General features: G+C 32.5%; 1 long non-coding RNA gene across 1 annotated transcript; it reads right to left on the reverse strand.

Moving 5' to 3' along the window:
- Positions 1 to 1426: 1426 nt before the first annotated feature.
- Positions 1427 to 14462, reverse strand: LOC143223446 (uncharacterized). Its single transcript, XR_013012918.1, has 3 exons — positions 14082 to 14462; positions 12409 to 12504; positions 1427 to 2282 (listed from the first exon to the last, which is right to left on the reverse strand). It is a non-coding gene; the product is annotated as an uncharacterized LOC143223446 (long non-coding RNA).
- Between the last annotated feature and the right edge of the window lie 5503 nt (positions 14463 to 19965).

The raw sequence follows: 19965 nt of genomic DNA on the forward strand, positions 1-19965 counted from the left end.
ATTATTAGAATTATTGAGTATGCTAAATGATTAACATTCAATACAACTTCTTAAAATACAGTTAAGACTAGATCTATGATATATATATATTTTCCACAAAGACTACATGGAACCCCCTATATTCTCTGGACAGCTTTAAATGCAATTTCTTTTTTTTTTGAAATTTTATTGATAAGTTTTTAAACCAAAAATTAGCAGAAGAGTAGAATTTTATGATTTTCAAAATGTAATTTCTCAATCTTTATTTCTAAGAGAACTTTTACCCTTGCTTTAATCACATGCTATTTCTATACCCAAGGGTCATATAAACATACTTTGATATGAGATTTTCACATCGAATCCAAGGATATGTAGTTTGTAAGTCCTTCATTCAAACAAAATTCAATCAATCAATTAAATACACAGTTTTCATATTTTAAGTATAAGTGGTGCATACAATATTCAAAAACAATATGAAATTGTGATATCATTAAAGAAAAAATACATAACTGTTTACAGTTAGTGGAAGATAAGCAAATTATTTCGATAATTATGTGATTCTTAAACTTTTCTTACTAAACATTTTCAGAGTAGAAACTTGAATCCTGTAAAGTGTAAACAATGTCAAAATCATTGCTTTATCTTTTTTATCAAGAAGTATCAGAGAACTGATGAATGGACAAAGCACATTCAAGACAGTCCACACAATCTTTCCAGATATCTGAATATATGTTATAAAAACTAATACAAAATCAAGACACAGACTGACAAAACAAAACTACTTGTCTTCCTATTTACATGTTCTGGCAAAACATTATGATTTAAAACTTAAGCCTGACAGTGAAATAAAACCTAATGAAAGTCGAAAATTACTTTATATGTAGCATAATACAAGTTTATTATTTTTGAAAAGAATAAAATCTTTACTTGCATCTTAAACATACTTTTATAAGTGCTAACACCAAGCTTGTTTTTAACATAACTTGCAAAGGAAAATGTTTAAGATGTGGTATGCATATACTGAGAAGTCATTAATAACTTACATAATAAATGTGCACTTAACTTAATCACCGAGAAAACACTAATGTGTCAAAAAATACCTGGTAAGGCACACAATAATAATATTCCTGAAATTTAAGTACAATACATAATCTAATCTATACAGAATAATGCATTTTCACTGTACTATGATCAAACTACAACATGTCAAACATGTTACTTGGGAAGTCATTAGATACTTGATATTCTCATTAATAAGTTTAGAAAACTAAAAATGACACAGTCAAAGGCATACACAAACAAAAATATTTCAGAAAGATATTACTCTAAGATACATCAGTATTTGTTAAATATTTTTGTTTGTGTATGCCTTTGACTGTGTCATTTTTAGTTTTCTAAACTAATTAATGAGAATATCAAGTATCTAATGACTTCCCAAGTAACAGTCAAAGGCATACACTAACAAAAATATTTCAGAAAGGTATTACTCTAAGATACATCAGTATTTGTTAAATATTAGCACAATGGATGTAAATCCTGGTATAATCTCCAACAAGAAATGTATAATTGTTTGACTCCATAGATTTTTTATAAGCCACAATGATTTCCAAGTTATGATACTTTAAAACACAGCACTAAATATCTTTAAATATGATTTAGTTAAACAATTTTTTAAGCTGCAGACTTTAAACAAACATATGCTAGTGCCATACTGACTAACATAGTAAAGTAATGTTTAACACTTTGATTCTAGTATCACTGAAGTTTGACCTTTCATAATTCTCAATCTCATGCACTTTATTTTGTATTCATTCATTTATTAAGTTGGAATTAATCCTGCCTTACATTCTGCTGGCTTCTGAAAATCCATGGATCTCATTGACAATGAATGGAACATATTAGAGTCACTTGAACCTGTACTAAAACAGCTCAAGAATGCTACAAAGGTCTTGGCTAAAGAAGACACCTCTTCTTCAAGTAGTGTTTTATGCTTTTGTATAACTTGATGAAGAGGGTTCACATTTCTTCAGATTCATGCTTCAGGCTTATTGCCAACTTTGAGGGCACAGTTAGAGCAGATTCCATGATAAGTTTTCTAATGGTGATGATGGCATAACTCTTCCCCAAACAGATGAGCCAACTCTCATGACTGCAATGACAGTACAAGTCTCTGTGTATGTTACCAGAAGAAATAAAGACAGCAGTTTCAGATATTGCTGTCAAATATATTAAAAAAATCAATAGCCGTACCAACCAAGACTATTTGAGGCAAGTGAAGATTGAACCAGATGTTGTTTCACCTCCTGTAGAAAGAAGAGTCTTAAATTAAATTTTAGGTAACACTATTGACTTAACAACATAAATTAATATTTTATCAACTTCAAGTGTTTGTACTTCAGTAATGGAATAATTTCAGCTGACCCGTTGGTATGATGGAAGGAACACAAAGATATCTTTAATCAACTGGTGCATTTAACCATGAAATATTCATGTACATTCTGTAACATCAATTCCAAGTAAACATAAATTTTACAAGCAGATCAAAATCTGAACCAAGTCTTAACCCATTGCTTAATCAACTCCTGTTCCTATGTAGCAATATGCAAGTATCAAGTGTCTGCCCCAAAACTGCCAGGATTGAAACAGAATCAAGTTTTCTATAATTCCTGTCCAGAGTAGATGTAACTTATACTAACATGTAAATCAAATGTATTTTATTAATTCATAAAGTTCCATTTAAACTATGTCAAAAAGGTACTTCCCTCAATACCTGTTGACATTAATGTATATAATCTTACTTTTATTAAATTTACATACCACAGAAACAATATTATTTTCCCATATGGATGTGTCATGTGGCTTACGACAGACATGAGTCATACACATTGTAGCGGATTTTCAACAGTCATTGATATAATACTTAAATTAACCCAATAAATCAACAATAAATATATGCAGATACTGTTTCTAGAATATTCACTACATTGTCTCTACTTCGTTTGACTACTCTATACTTACTTCATACTTTCTAATGTTGGATTCAAAATGGTCTATGACTGTCTGATTACATTCATTTTATGAAAAAATATTAAAATTATCACAGTCTGATTTATTTTATTTCTAACACTATATTTTTCTACCTTGTCCCTTTCTTTTTGTACATCAAATGCCAGTCACACCTCATTCCATTCAAAATCAACCTAAAAACTTCTATGTTGTCAATGCTGGTTACAATAATTATGAATTACATTTTTAATAATAATTTTTAAAATAATTTACACTTCCTACTTATTCCAAATTCTCTCCTGAAGATATATGGTGTACCATCCAGAAACATTCAGTATACCAGGTTTCTTGCTTTTGTGATTAAAGTGTTTTTTCTTCTATGCAATTTTTTAGAATCATAATTGTAACACATACCTATACGCACACACATATACATGAAGTTCAAATGTTATAATTTGAAAATACTGGAAATTGAAAAATTAAGTTTTTTTACACTTTCTAGAGTTTTAAATGTCTAAAGTATTGTTTAAGAACCATAGAGAAGATTTTAAAATTTTTGAAAGTTTTTTGATAAAGTATCATTTACAGTTACTTAAAAACATTTTTTTCTGCAAGTAAAATAGATTTGTAAGTTATAAACAACTAAAATTATAATACAAAATATATGCTACTTGAAATAAAATTAACTTTTTTATACAGGTATAATTTCTCGTAATATCTGTTCTGAAAATAAAAGTCAATGACATGAATCAACTAACTCATATTCACTTTATATCAATGATAAGGATATGGTATTCAGACCTAATTACTGAAGTCCATGTACAAGTATAATAGAGATACTTATCTTCTTCATTTCTTCGTGTAGATTAGATTTTAGCTGTAGATATAGAGTTTGTTATTTTAGGCAGGGTGCCAATTAAAAAGTATTGTAGAAGTCCCCTCTTACATAGTCATACTCAAAGTCCAATTTAAACAAAAACTACAGTATCTCATTCTAAGTAAGCAACAAGAAGAATGATATATTATACAGTGGTAACAACAAAAATCAAACTTTAAACAAAAAGGTTTCTTTTGATTTGCTGTTGTTGTGAACACTGCTTTACATTCTAGTTATGAAATAATTATTTGTTTTTTCTGTCTCATTTATAAGCCAACTTACTCCACATTTACATTTCAAACCAGATTAGTTTTCATATATACTATTTTTGGAATCAATTTAATATGTATATTCTACTATTGGAACCAGTTTATTCTTTTTTCACACTCTGCACCACTTCAGTCCTAGTCTACTTCTATGGTAGTTTAAACTTCATATATATATTCTATTTCAAACAACCAGGTTATCTTTATACTCTGTTATCTGACACTAATGAACCAAATCAGTGCCTGCCTGTTTATTTATTGGAGTTTGTGTAAATCTACCCAAGGGCTATCTGTGCTAGTCATGTATGATTTTGAAGTAATAGGCTAGAGACAAGGAAGCTTGTCAATATCATCCACCACCATCTCTTGGGTTACTCTTGTTTTACAAAATATTTAAAGATCATGCTCTTGCATTCAAATTTCACTAAGTGTATTTTATTATTCAGTGTAGCTTGATAACCCCAAGAAAGCAGTTCATGATAATAGAGTATGCATTTATTTCACAGTGTAAATAAAGATGAAAAATGTCTTTCACTTCAATTAGATACTCTCATGCTATGCATATTGAGACTTTAGCATATTCATTTTCACTGTTCCCTCTAAAACTGCAAAACTTTGAAAAGACATTGAAACTAAATCACCGAATACTCTGGGGTGAAATTATTCTTCTACATCAACTCAAAACTAAAAAAGAAAGATTCTGTTCAAAAACGACAGAAATCATCAAAGAAAACAATCTCTCACTAAACCATGATAATGGCCCTAGCAACTATATTTGGCAAGGTCTATTCACCATCCATCCATTTAATCCTTGTGTTTTTTGTCTTTGTAATTATGAAGAAGACCAATGTTCAGTAGAAACGTGGTATATTCTACCATTAATAAAACTCAACTTTATGCTTATAAATAATTGTTTGCTTACTTATAAACATATTATACAATTGATCCTAATTATATTATCTAATTATATTTTTCAAACCATGTTTTTTTATATAGTATGTATTAAGTATAAAATAGATATCTGAATATGAATTTTGAAAGTTTAATTATGTTTGACAAAATTCAGCATCCACTATTGTATTTTTGTTGTGTGATGAGACAAGCTGATTGACACATACATGGATACATATGGTTAAACAAGTTAGGTCTATACATTGAGTTTGAAGTAGAAAAAAACTAGTATGTTTAAAAAGAAAACCCCATATTTAGAATGATGATATATTAAAAAAACTACTTATCCTAGGGGAACAAAATTAATAACAAGTATAACAAAAACAATCAGTTTTATTCAGGAAAGTTTTTAACATGGTCCAGAACGTTTCAAACCACTACAGGCCTAAATTGTTTTTCTCACAAGTTAAGAATGTTTACATTTCCTACTCTCAACAATACGATATCAGTAATTTCAATAAAATTCATATGGCATGGAGAATTATGCAAGTGTTGTCTGACTGTGCTATCAGAATAATGACAATTTAACTGTAGTAAAAGAGAAATAATGCACAATGGATAACCAAGTTCTTACAAGTGCCTTAAGGATGATTAAAAAAAGTTTATTTATACTTAACTGGAACTGGAAAATATTTTCCTTGTTCTAGATTGACATCTGTTTCTGTTAAAACAGTACCATAAAATGCTTATAACAGTTAAGACCAAGTTAAGAACCATCTTTTCAGATCAGTGAGTAAAAGATGTGCACCTCAAGGATCTGATTGGTCACAAACTAAAGGATGGTAAATAAAAACATTAAAGCTCAAAACTTATCATTTTAAACACCTGCATGACATTAAGAACAGTAATCATGCATGTCATTAAGGATGGTAATCCCTTCTGCAACTTTATTTTGTAACTTGGATTTTGGCCAGGTTGATGGCTGATGAAACATGACTAGTAAATAGCTACTGGACAAAGAAAATCCACTTTATCTCAGCAGATATGTCACTTATCCAAATACTATCATCTATGCTCATGAAAAGAAACAAGTACCTTTATTCATAAACCCACTCACATTCTTTATATTATTGTATGACACAAATTAACCATAACTTTACTCATCAATCCTCACTTCTGTGAAGTTTTTAGTCTATCTTGTTTTCAACAATCAAATTTTCTTATCTTAATGGCAAGAGATGCTACCATACTAGGTTGCAATTCTTTTTGGGAAAGAAATGATGTGGAAGAAACTGGAGGTAGGTATGACTCTCATTTGGTTAATTAACACTACTTCTGTAGGTTTTAACATTACAGTATTACTTTATTCTACTACAGAGCCTTTTAACCTAATATTATCCAATATACCTCTGATCACTCTTCAGGCATGTAAACCCACACGCCACTAGCAAGGTGCTCAGTAGATGTTGTTTGAATTTAAAGTTGGAGAGCATTTTTAAACTAGATTATTTTAAAGGCACATTTTAAATAGGCATGTAAATATAACTATTTTATAACTTTTTTTTTAATCATGTATGAAATAGAGTCCAAGAAAGTATAACCAAAGTAGCAATTTTCTTCAGAACATTTAACAAAAAACAAATATAGTATTTAGTTTTATCAGTTTTTTTATGATTATACTATTACGAATGACAATGGAAAGATTTCTTCTAATCATTTGTTTAATTTTCTCAACTACTGCTTCAAATACTTTTGATTTTCTCATATTTTAAACCTTGTTTCGCAGGGTTTTAAGCATATATTCTTTATAAACTGTCAAGTTGAATATGAGATTATGCCTATTTCCAGTTTCTTCTGCATCATCCTCATTCACAAGAAGAAACACACCTTAAAATTCCAGAACTTCTTGCCATTAAGCAAGAAAACCAACTCTTAACCACAAGATAAGTGCACCACTACTACACCTTCAATTGTAAAAATGCAACAAAAGAACAGAGTATGAACTTCTTTGAAGTTGTTGAAACTGACCATATCCAAGCTGTTCTGACAAGTAGAGTCCGTTAAAAATACAATATTGGAAAATCACATTATTCCATGTCTGAAAAAATGAAACACTCAGAGCACCACTCTTAAACAAAACAAGACAACCCTTTATATATCTGCTGGCTTATTAAAAGCTTCTAACAAACATTTTAACTTAATACAAAATCACAGTAAAGAAACAGATGATAATAAAAACATACATGAGAGGCACCAAATTGATTTTGAGGCATTACACCAGAAGGAGTTTCTAAAGTAACATTTAGAAGCAGCGTGAGAAGTAAAGTTTAGATGTTAGCGAAACTTGCGAAAGTTATGGAAAGACCTGTCCAGTTAACCAAATGACCACTTCATAGAGGCCATAGTGGATGATGATATGCAAAATAGGTTAATGCAAAGTATATGTGCAACTTTAAAAAAAGTTGTCCACTTGGCTCTGGATGGAACTTGAATCAATTAAAGTTATAAATAAACAACTTAAAAGCACCACTTAAATATCTATGAGACTGTCAGATTAAGTAACATGGAAACATCAACTACTTTGATGGAAGTCTAAACAAACTTGAAGAATTAATCAGGCATCTGTTTACTCAGAAGGGAAGAAGTGAAACACAAGACAACAGTTGTTTCAACTGTAACTTAAAAGGATATACTGTCAGTAGCATCACACATACCCTGAACAAAATAAAATAACTGCTCACAAAGGATAAAATAAGAAAAGGAAATTCAATAAACATGAAAAATCTAGGCATTAGAGCTGAGATTGTAAAGAATAAACAGATAATCATAAACTAAGCAGATGATATCATAAAATATACCAGGTAAAAGTACATATTTGGAATAGGTTCATATGGAAATATGGGTTTAAGATTAGACTTGCTTGAAACACTCACATTTCATGACATTTACAACCTTATGCATCATACAACAATTACACCACCAGAGGCTGGTTTGTTTTGTTTTTAATTTCATACAAAGCTACACAAGGACTATCTGCACCAGTTGTCCCTAATTTTGCAGTGTAAAACCAGAGGGAAGGCAGCTAGTCATCACCACACACCGCCAACTCTTGGGCTATTATTTTTAACAATGAATAATGGGATTGACTGTAACATTATAATGTCCCAACAGCTGAAAGGGCGAGCATGTTTGGTGGGATAGGGATACAACCCTCAACCCTCAAATTACGACTTGAACGCTTTAACCACCTGGCCATGTCCAGAGACTGAATATGAATTTCAAGTAACAGCATAATTAGAAGCATAAGTAATAAAGACAGCTAATCTGAACTGCAACAGAGAAGAATTCAGAAAGAGATGAGTGGTTCAAATCAAAGATCATCCATTATGATTGCCTATGAAATTTGCTATAAGCAAGACTACCTACTAAGAGTCTTAGATTCTTGTGAAGACCATTTTCAGACACTTACCAAAGTTGGAACCACCAGTTCATATTCCTGACCTTCTAGTTGAAAATAACTCTCCCAGTGAAAAAACTGCTTTATCCAATAGAAGATAAAATCTCATCCAATCTTCTACTCTAAGCTACAAAAAAATAAAACCAAACACTTTGGGTAACTGAACAGTTTGGAGGTAGTAAATTAGTAGAGATTTTGATTGTGTTTTGTGTCATACATTTAATCAATGATTGTAATGTCTACATTTATCAATATTAATGCTGTTAACTGTCAAGTTTTTGTTATTATGTATTAGAACCTTCATAACATAGGGAGGAGGATAACTATAGAATATTTTCATTTTAATTTAAATGTTTGTATTGCTCTTTTTTAGGTAAAGAGTTTTGATACATTGTGATGAGTATATAGCTTCATGGCTAAATTTTTTTTTCACAATTCATGAAATGATTTAAATGACATAAAAATGCAAGTTTATATTTATGAACATTGGTTTTGTGTATTCAATTAAGTAACAGAGATATGAAAAGTGCAACTGTTTATGTATGAGAAAATTAGCAAGCAGCTGGAAATTTTATTGAAATATTATTAATTGCAAAGTTAGGCATTATAATAGTTTTATATTGCAGTTAAAAAAATAAAATACTTTCTTCATCATTAAGTGTACTGTATTTTACATTTTGTTTTTAATAAAATAATCTAATAAAACTTACACAACAACAGAAACCATTACAACAATATATTATAATAGCTGCTAATGTCCATCGTATTTTGTGTTAAGCATTTAAGTACATCTATCACTTTCACAACAAATTTCAGTTGGAGCATTAATCACATAACTGTAAAGCCAGTTTTTTTATGTACATTTCATAATTCAGTTTAATTTGATGTAGAAAAAGCAAGTGTATATAGTTTATGACTCTTTTTATCTCACTTTGAAAACAAGAAAACATTCCGTCTCTAAACTCTTTTTAAAATAGTACAACAAAAAATGTAATATATATCTTTTTAAAGCTTTACAAAAGATCATACTAGTTTTCTTACTCTCACTGTAAAAAGTTTTACAAATACACCCACAAACCATCTGATCTTTTCATCACGGGTAAATATTTAACTGAAAGTTTCAGGTTGTTGACAGAAACAAGCTTGTTGATATGAAAGTCGAACACTATGGAGTCCAACTAGGAAAATGAGTTTTTTCTCATAAAGGGCTAAAGATCTTGTGATTGTCAGGAAATATTTGTTTTTGTAATTAATATTTCAACTAGCTGATGACAAGAGATGTTATTTTATACTATGTTTTCAGTACTAAGAAAGTTGAAACAGTTGATGCGTCATAAGGGCTTCATTCCAGTGCCTTTCGCTCACACTGTTGTGCTAGATCCAGTATTTTGTTAATTGAGCTGTCAAGACCTCAAGTCTGAAGCAATAAACTCTCCATCTGAACCATTATATAATGATTACAACATTAGTATCTTTGATGTTTATGCTACATCCAGTTAGTAAGAAATTAATAAATAGTGAACCTTGATGACGAGAAACCCACTTGAAATAAAACTGTATCTCAGAATGGCTGGTATGGGTATTAACACTTTTATCAATAAGAAGAGAACAGTGAACCTCTGATTTCAGGAAAGCATTCACTTAGAAATTGAGAAGTTGGTGGATTGACTCACCTAAGTGGAAAAAATTCTGATTAGACCTGGAAAATGACTTATAGCTTAACCCAACTTGCTTGGAAAGCAAACCCTACTTTAAACTAAAAAAAATCTCCTTTCTTACATGGATTAGTGCAAATAACTTTTTAATAAATACAAGAAAAAATAAATCTTATAGAAGCATAAAACTTATCTTCTATTCCCAGAATCCTCTTAGAAGCCCCTCCCCCAAATCCTTTCAATCAATATTCTATTTAGGCCCACTCAATGATTTTTATAAAACAGGTATAAGAACAACAAATTAAGCTTTTCACTGGTCCTAGGTCACACCCTATACTCATAAAACACAGAAGATACTGAAATTCATTAAAATAAATTTAATAGGGATTACTGAAAGTTTTTAACTTTATATCATACTTACACCATGGGACCAACTAGTCTTACTATTATATTAAAAGACATGCAAAATGATAACGTAACTTACAAGATACAAAACTTATGAGACTGAAAATAATTTTACAGTCTCCATCATTTAGCACTTGACACTCAACAGTTTTATATTAAATCTAGCTTATACTGCAACAATTGTATATTTACACATCACCTAGATGATGATAAAATATTTAAGGTCTAACTCTGCATTGATCATCTTCAATCATCCATTATTGCATTTTGATGGGTTCATCCATTACAAATATATATAGCAAACTTTGGCTTCTACAGATACTCTGCAGATAGCTGTCCATGAATCGGTTTGTTTTGTTTTGAATTTCGAGCAAAGCTACTTGAGGGCTATCTGTACTAGCTGTCCCTAATTTTGCAGTGTAAGACTAGAGGGAAGGCAGCTTGTTATCACCACCCATTGCCAACTCTTTGGCTACTCTTTTACCAATGAATAGTGGGATTGACTGTCACATTATAATGCCCCCACAGCTGAAAAGGTGAGCATGTTTGGTGTGACAGAGATTTGAACCCGTGACCCTCATATTATGATTTGAGTGCCTTAACCACCTGGCCATGCCAGGCCATTCATGAATTAGCCAGTTACAAGGAATCTCATAAATTGATATGGATTTAGTGTAAAGATTGAAGAAGAAAAAGCAACCTTGAATTAAGCCTATTAGTACTTGTATTCTGTGTCCTTCCCCAGTAATGTATCTATAAAAACAATATTATATCCTGAAATTCTGTTACCTTTACTACTACTAACAGAGCAAGACCTTAATAACTTGAGTGACTTAAACACATAATAGTATACATGTCTATGTAAAATAGAAAATGAAAATTAATATTAAAACCTTCCAGAGATTCAAATATGGACTCTATTATGGTGAAAATGAACACTACACAAATATTAATTCTTTATTTATATTTGAGCTAATGGAAAATAACCCTCATCTTAGTTAATTAGTTTTACTGAGGTGAAGAACAGCTGTCCTTAGATGTCACTGGATTTTTTTTTAAGCTTTATTATAGGATTAAATAATTGAATGTTGACCATAATAAAATACTAAAACTTCCCATGCCCACAAGCTCAAGCCCTGAAACTTTCAAGTTGTTGTTGTTTTGAACTAAGCAGAAAGCTACACAATGGGCTATCTGTGCTCTTCCCACCACAGGTATTGAAACCCGGATTTTAGTGTTGTAAGTCAGCAGACATACTGCTGAGCCACTGTGGGGCAAACTTTCAAGTACTTAATGATATATCCCTACAGCATAGCATGGAGAATGTCATATATATCTAAAAGGTTTTATATTTCAGTATAATCACTTCTTAAATTACAACATAAAGTCACAATGATTTTGACTAACATAGGAATTATCCAGTCATAACAACCAACTGAATACATGATGTGTATTATATCGTAACTCAGTGACACTCCACATCTTTTACTGAATCTTATACAGTAGGGAATTTGTATTATTTTTACAGAAAATAAAGTACAGTTTTGCAAATATCTACAATATAAATCTTATAGAAATTAATAACCTGAAATTTAGGATCAAAAACAGATTTTTCAGTTTAGGTTTTCAAAAGTGAAAATAACTTACACAGGTGAAATTAGTATAACACAATTTTTGGTTAGAACATTGGAACCAGAAGTGCTTTACCACTTCCACTTTTACCTATTTGACTTATATAGCAACTATAGGTAATATTATTATATTATCTGCATGTTTAATCAAGCACCCCCACATTGCAATTCCTTCCAACACCATTGAATAGTGTTAAAATATGTAGTAATCACAACTGAAGTGAACAAAAATAATTCTTACCCTGTAGAATTGCTTGAAGAGGTTGTGCATGTTACATCATAAAGTTCCTGTTTTATTCAACAACACCATACTGGACTTGAAATACTCCATTCCATTCTATATAAATACAAAATTGAGTAAAGCTTCACCTGTTGTTAATGGCACAAACATTGTCTTTAGCAGAAGACATGGCTCCAAGACTTAATAGTTGTTTACTATCTCGGTATACCTTACTTATTCACATTTCTGAGATAATTTACAGAGTCAGGTAATAAAATATTAGAAGACAAATTTGTCATTTTTTTGCCTAAGATGAATGTAATCATTTGACATCCAGCATAGCAAAGTAAATTACAAAACAGTGTGACTTTCTGACAATTGTGCAAGACCTCTCTATATTTAAATAACTCTGACATTCTTACTTTTGTACCATCTCTTTTTAAAATACTGTGGTGTAGGCTTACTAATTTTTTTATGTTTATTTCACTATAATATTTAAAGTTTTTGACTGAAATCATTTCAACATGCATATCTTCTCACATGAAGTTAATAAGAATCTAAGTTTCATTCATTACATGATGGGGTCCCCCACTGGTACAGCAGTAAGTTTATGGATTTACAATGCTAAAATCATGGTTTGATTCCCCTCAGTGGACTTAGCAGATAGCCCAATGTGGCTTTGCTATAAGAAAACACACACACACATGATAGGGGCATTGTTATATGGCATTAGGGCCACCAAAACTCCACAATAAACACTAGAAACACCTCAAAAATAATTAAAACATATTTTAAGAACTTTGATAAACATAATTTCCAATGTTACTTATAGAGTCACATTGCTTTAAAATATAATTCTGCCATTCCAACTATATAAAGTGATTTTTATGACATACTGTTGTTACCTCCATTCCACTGCTATATCTGAATCACAAACAATGGTTGTCTTGTAATTGTAACAAATGTAAGTCAGGTATATTTTTGATTGAATTTACAGGAGTTTATTGAACATTTTCTACAAAATAGTATTTCTTTTTCAAAACTAATAAGGCTACAGTGACTTTAACTTAGCATGTTCATAATAACATAATAAATAATAATAATTTTTTATCAGTATATTTCTTATTTTGGATGGAAAGTGAAGCTTTAATTTCTTGTATAAAAACATTTAATTTTAAAAACTTTGGTAAGAATAACTTTTTAGGCAGATTTCTCAATTCATTTTTCTTCATGAAAATTTAAAATAAAAAGTTAAACTTCATATATAAATAACTGTTATTAATTTAAAAGCATCATCATATTCTTGGCTATTAGACCCGGCATGGCCAGGTGGTGAAGGCACTCGACACGTAATCCGAGGGTCGCGGATTCGAATCCCCGTCATACCAAACATGTTCGCCCTTTCAGCCGTGTGGGCGTTATTATTTATAGTCAATCCTACTATTCGTTGGTAGAAAAATAGCCCAAGAGCTGTAAGACTAGCTGTCTTTCACTGCTAAATTAGGGACGGCTAGCGCAGATAGCCCGAGAAAAGCCTTGCGCAAAATTCAAACCAAAAAAGGCTATTAACGTTATTATTCCAAATTAATTTACACGAAACTGAATCCTTATTTCTTCTTCATATTACTGTAACCCGAGACATTAAACTTCCTTAAAAAGTAAAATACTACTGAAATTGAATGTAGATAACTCACAGTAATAACGAAAAAAATCGTCCTATAGATAGACACTTGTATACAAGCAGTCTGCACCATCTTTACTTTTCGTTCGCCACGGCTTCAGGATTGCCAAGATATTATCAATGTCTTTATTTTCAAGTTCACTTCGTTGAATTTACAAATACAACACGGTTAAATTCAAAATGTGAAACAAAACTCTCTATGACTGCTTGAAATTTATATTCTAAACAGGAAATCAAAATAAAATGGTCAAACGCCCATAAGGCTTAGCAAAGTGTGCACGTGAACGTCTTCACAAGCGTCGTCTGCTATCTGAAAGTCGTCTGTTATTTTGAAATATTTGAATTTACCTTCACTCAAAGCTTGTTCCATTTGACTGAAATTTTAAGACTAAACTTATATGTCACTGACTGTTAGACATACTTTGTTGGTGTAGGTTCGCTTCGCTTCTTTATGGGTATTTGGGTATGTTGTAAATTTTGATACCCAGGAGAGTCAGGTGCAAAAGACCTATTCCTCCATCCGTAACTTTTATTATGTTGTCCATATATTGCCTTGAATTGCTTTTTTTTTTTTTAATTTATATTTTGAATCTATTTATATAAAAATATTTATAAACTTTGAATATTATACTAATTCTAAACGTCTAGTGCATGCTGGCCAGCTTGATTTATATTTCTTAAATATATATTCATTAGAGAGAGGTACTTAGGACTATGTTAATCATGTATGTAGATCACACAATAAATCATTTTTATCCCAGTTTTTATTAAAATAATTTAGTGCATTATGCAAGAGTCTATCGGATACTGTCTCTTAAGTTTGCACACTTGTGCATAAATGTGAATGAAGTACTGCAAGGTACTTTATAAGCTGAGGTTATGATTAAATTTTGTATTTTCTGCAGTTTATGTTGTTGTTTTGTGTTATGTTTATCCAGGCTGGACATGCGTATTAAATAATGGATGTAATGTATGTTTTGCCCGGCATGGCCGAGCGCGTTAGGCGTGCGACTCTTGATCCGAGGGTCGCGGGTTCGCATCCCAAATAACAGGAAAGGTGGTGATGACTAGCTGCCTTCCCTCTAGTCTTACACTGCAAAATTAGGGACGGCTAAGGTTTCTCCTCCTGGTTGGGGGTTGTACGGTAGGCTAACAATCTGCTCACTTCAAAACCAGCCTGTTAATGAATCCGCAAGTGATTGCGGCCCTATGTTCCTATGGTATGTATGTTTTGTAGATTTTTATTATATTATCAGGAGAAATGCCTTAATTTTTATCCGATAGGCTTCTTGCATAATTTGCTCGTTTCCAGATTCTACTCAGGATATTGTTGGTATGCTGTATCCACGTTAATTTGGTATCACAAGTTAATCCTAAAAATGTAGCCGAGGTATCAGTCTGTAAAAGTGATCCGTTCATGTATAGGTTCGGTGGATCTTTTTTCAGTTTATTTAATCTGGTGAATAGTGTTACTTGGTTTTTCGGAATAATAATTTTTGCTCTATATTTCTGATCGTATTCTTCTAAGTTATTCATGACTGGTTGGAGGTTCGTTTCTGCTATTGAAGGAGTGGTTGCACAATTCCAGACCGCTACATCGTCAGCAAATTGTGATGCAAAACCTACGCTTAGGTCTGTCAGTGGCATATTACTCATATATATCATAACTACCTCCTACCTATCTGGAACTCCTACCTCATTGGTGTAGGTGTAAGGTTTGGTTTGGTTTGGTTTGAATTTCGCGCTAAATTTAGCGTCCCTAATTTAGCAGTGTAAGACTAGAGGGAAGGCAGCCAGTCATCACCACCCACCGCCAACTCTTGGGCTACTCTTTTACCAAAGACTAGTGGGATTGACTGTCACATTATAACGCCTCCACGGCTGAAACGGCAAGTATGTTTGGGGCGACCGGGAGTCGAACCCGTGACCCTCACATTACAAGTTGAGTGCCTTAAACCACCTAGCCATGCTGGGCCCTTTAATATTTAATTAACTTCCAAATTTAAATTTCCTGTTATTTGAAATAGTTATAAGTAACATAATAAATCGGAAACTCGTCCAAGATATATAGCAATACGTAACAGCTGGACAGTCAATTTATTAACTAAATTGTTAGTAAAATGAGATGTAATGCAGGTGTTGTGAGCTGCACAGCACTTTACTGTGTCTCTCACGAGTCTCATGACTTTCTATAAGGTCATAATTTCAGTTCTGTTAATTAGTTTTTATGTTAGGCGTAATCAAACTTAATTTAAACCCAAATGTCTTGTTTTGTCACGAGGTATAGCACGTGCGTTAGTCTGCATTAATTTGTTTACGCAACTGGTACGGCAGTCTTTAAATAGCGACAAAGAGCAATAACTGTACCATTCAATAATTATCTCGTGACTTTCTCTCTCTTAGGGAAGCTTCTGGTAGGGTATTTATTCACAGAGTAAGTTATGAGAGTACAACCTCATGTAATCATAAATAATATCTGTACATCACCACTAGGGAAGCTGATGTCATTTTTATTAAACACAAATATATTTTTACTCAAAATACAAATTATGTAGAATATAAGTTAAGATTTAAATGCAACTAAAACTTCTTAGATAAACTAAACTATAAGATAAAATAACAAATTAATGATAAACATAAACATAATCATTAAAAATAGAATTTGCTATCTCATAACTTTAAGCAGGCATATACTATTGTCACACCCAATCTTCAGGCTGGAAGGTCTTTTCTTTGACTGTGTTGTCTCATATGTCCAAGAGAAACCTTACAACACGTTCATGATAACTGACACTACTCTTATAAGTGTGACAGTATTTGTACCGAAAATCAATCAGGCACTTCAGAAGCAAGTTATCTTTTTCTCAACTACATGAATGTCTTAGTTGATATGCTTATTGTGTCAACTGACACAAGAATGTTAGCATTGGCGCCATGGTCAATCATTAAAGTTGTGAAACTGCCCCTCGTGTTAAATATTTGATTCAAACAAGCCCAGGGCCCACGAGATTCAGTTTCAGACACTTTATCGTCTGTCTCTAAATATGCTAATTTTGGACAATTATCTATCTGAATTCGTAAAGAGCTTGACACAGCTAGTTACCAGCTTTTCTCTCACCCACTGGAAGAAAGACATGCTTTCTTTTCACCATAGACTCGCGTGGTTTTAATGCTAATGCTTTGCAAGTAGGTCTGCAATTAATGTTAAAGTAGACTGTGATATGCCGAGTATGCTGTCAAGAGCTGAGGGTCTTGAAGCTGAGCAGTCACACTTGCTCTTAGTTCAGCTAATAGCTTCTCCTCACATAGTGGCTCTCTAGTCCACTGAGTGCCATCTTTACAGTGAAATAACTCATGTTAGTGGAGCTCTTCCACCACCAATTTTTCTTATCTCTGCTCCAAGAAAGGCAAAGGCCAGGTGTGGAGCTCAACATTTCTAACCGGCACATTAATCAGGGTAAAATAGAGACTGCTCGACTAGCTTTCGGACATTGTATTCTATCCACTGTCCTCTCTGTGATACAGAGTTACATGGGCTCTTTTATCAAAGCATATCCTTAGGGAAAGATCTTCTTATGGTTCCTGGGTGCCATAGACATCTCTTGTTCCTTTTGTTTCAGAGCTAGTAGCAAAAGTCGTGGATTAATGACAGTGTTTTCCCCAGAACCAACTACCCCACATAACTGCTGCCATGTCTTGAGTCATCGTTCATCTTCATCCAGATCACACACCTGTCTGACAGTAGAAAACGCTGTTTACACAGTTATCAACGCTCCATCTTTTAATCATCACCATGAAGGTCCTATGAACTCCGCAACCCTAAACCTTTTTTGGTCTTGTCATCAAAATTCAATTTCCTTTTTACTTTGTTGTATCTCATGGGTTTATCTCAGAGTAGACTATAAGGCTTTTTAAAAGAAAGTTCATTGATTTCAGATTGTATGGTATTTTCCCATTAATTTAGAGACTGTTATTAGGTTGCGTGAGGAAGAGACAAGGGACGACTGAAGAGGTAGGAAACTTATAGCACACATATACTAAAAAGTCAGGTTGGAATAGTTTTCATTTTGGAATGAATAACTTAATTTTAATACTTGAAAAAAATAAAACTTTACTATGTTTATATATTTGTTTGAATAGCATACTAGAAGTTAGTTGTTACAACTTCATTGCTCATATTTCTCCAATACATAATCAAGTAATTTTAGAAATTAATAAGTCCTTGAGTTATCTGTCAGTCTTACGGTGTCATTCTTGAAGACAAGTATATTACAACACACAGCCAGAATTTCATAAGTGGAAAATGAGTAAATAATTCAGTAGAACTGTCATCAACAGGTGATTACTTTCAAAATAATAATAATAAGTGCTTTCTGTACTTCATTGATTTCGCCCTGCATTGCCTCAATTTTGGCATTATAACATGTGTGTACTTCTTCAATATGTTATTGTAATCTCTCTCCGTATGTCTCCAGTAGCTTCATCAGTCATGGTTCCAATGAGATTTGTGTTAAGGTGTTCGCCTCATAATCCGAGGGTCGCGGGATCGAATCCTGGTCGCACCAAACATGCTCGCCCTTTCAGCCGTGGGGGAGTTATAATGTGACGGTCAATCCAACTATTCGTTGGTAAAAGAGTAGCCCAAGAGTTGGCGGTGGGTGGTGATGACTAGCTGCCTTCCCTCTAGTCTTACACTGCTAAATTAGGAACGACTAGCGCAGATAGCCCTCGAGTAGCTTTGCGCGAAATTCAAAACAATCAATCCAATGAGATTTATTTTTTATTTTAATAATTCAATAAATAGTAAACCTCTTTCTGTAAACTCCTCTTTCTTCTAATTTTCTGTTCCTTTTTTTCTTGTTCTTATTTTACATTTTTGTATTTTTTCTTCTTTGTCTTCGTTTAATTATCTGACTCGTTCCTCTAAATTTGGTTTTCTTTCATTTTTATTTCGTTTAATCTTCAGTTGTAGATCTTAATTTCCAAATAATATTTTCACTTTCAACATGGCCTGGCATGGCCAAGCGCGTAAGGCGTGCGACTCGTAATCTGAAGGTCGCGGGTTCGTGCCCGCGTCGCGCCAAACATGGTCGCCCTCCCAGCCGTAGGGGCGTTATAATGTGACGGTTAATCCCACTATTCGTTGGTAAAAGAGTAGCCCAAGAGTTGGCGGTGGATGGTGATGACTAGCTGCCTTCCCTCTAGTCTTACACTGCTAAATTAGGGACGGCTAGCACAGATACCCCTCGAGTAGCTTTGTATGAAACTCAAAACCAAACAAACCTTTCTTAATATTTAAAATGAATGGTGAGAAAGGCTATGAATAAATGATAAATGTACCTATGTACATATAACAACTTAATGTCTGTGTGTCAAGAAGTGTACCTACTGATACAGCAGCAAGTCTACGGATTTACAACCCTAAAATAAGGGCTTCGATTCCTATCGGTGAACTCAGAAGATAGCCCGATGTGGCTTTGCTATAAAAAAACACAGATATATAAATATATCAACATGCATATTTTCAAGAGTGCATTGTAAAAAAATTATTCATTTCATGTATTTTTCCGTCAGTCTTTGTGTGTGCTGTATAATCAGTCGGAGAACAATTTATCAAGAATAACAAGAACACGAGACTTCCTTCGTTGTGGATTGAAGGCAGGAGATAAAACAGAAACAAAACGAATGAAAAGAGTAGCATGTTTGAGTAAATATTTGTTGTTGTTTGGTTTATAATTTTTTTTTTAATGTGGGTGTTATATGCAAGATTGATTATACCGTATCATGCCGAATAAGTTGATTTGAATTGAATATCATTCCTTTAACATTTATTATGGAAGTGACAACTATCAAAAACCTTTCATTTTGATAGCGGTCTTTCCTTACGTTCAGTAAAA

Source organism: Tachypleus tridentatus, chromosome 8 (assembly GCF_004210375.1).
Source record: "Tachypleus tridentatus isolate NWPU-2018 chromosome 8, ASM421037v1, whole genome shotgun sequence".
In the NCBI taxonomy this organism is placed as follows: domain Eukaryota; kingdom Metazoa; phylum Arthropoda; class Merostomata; order Xiphosura; family Limulidae; genus Tachypleus; species Tachypleus tridentatus.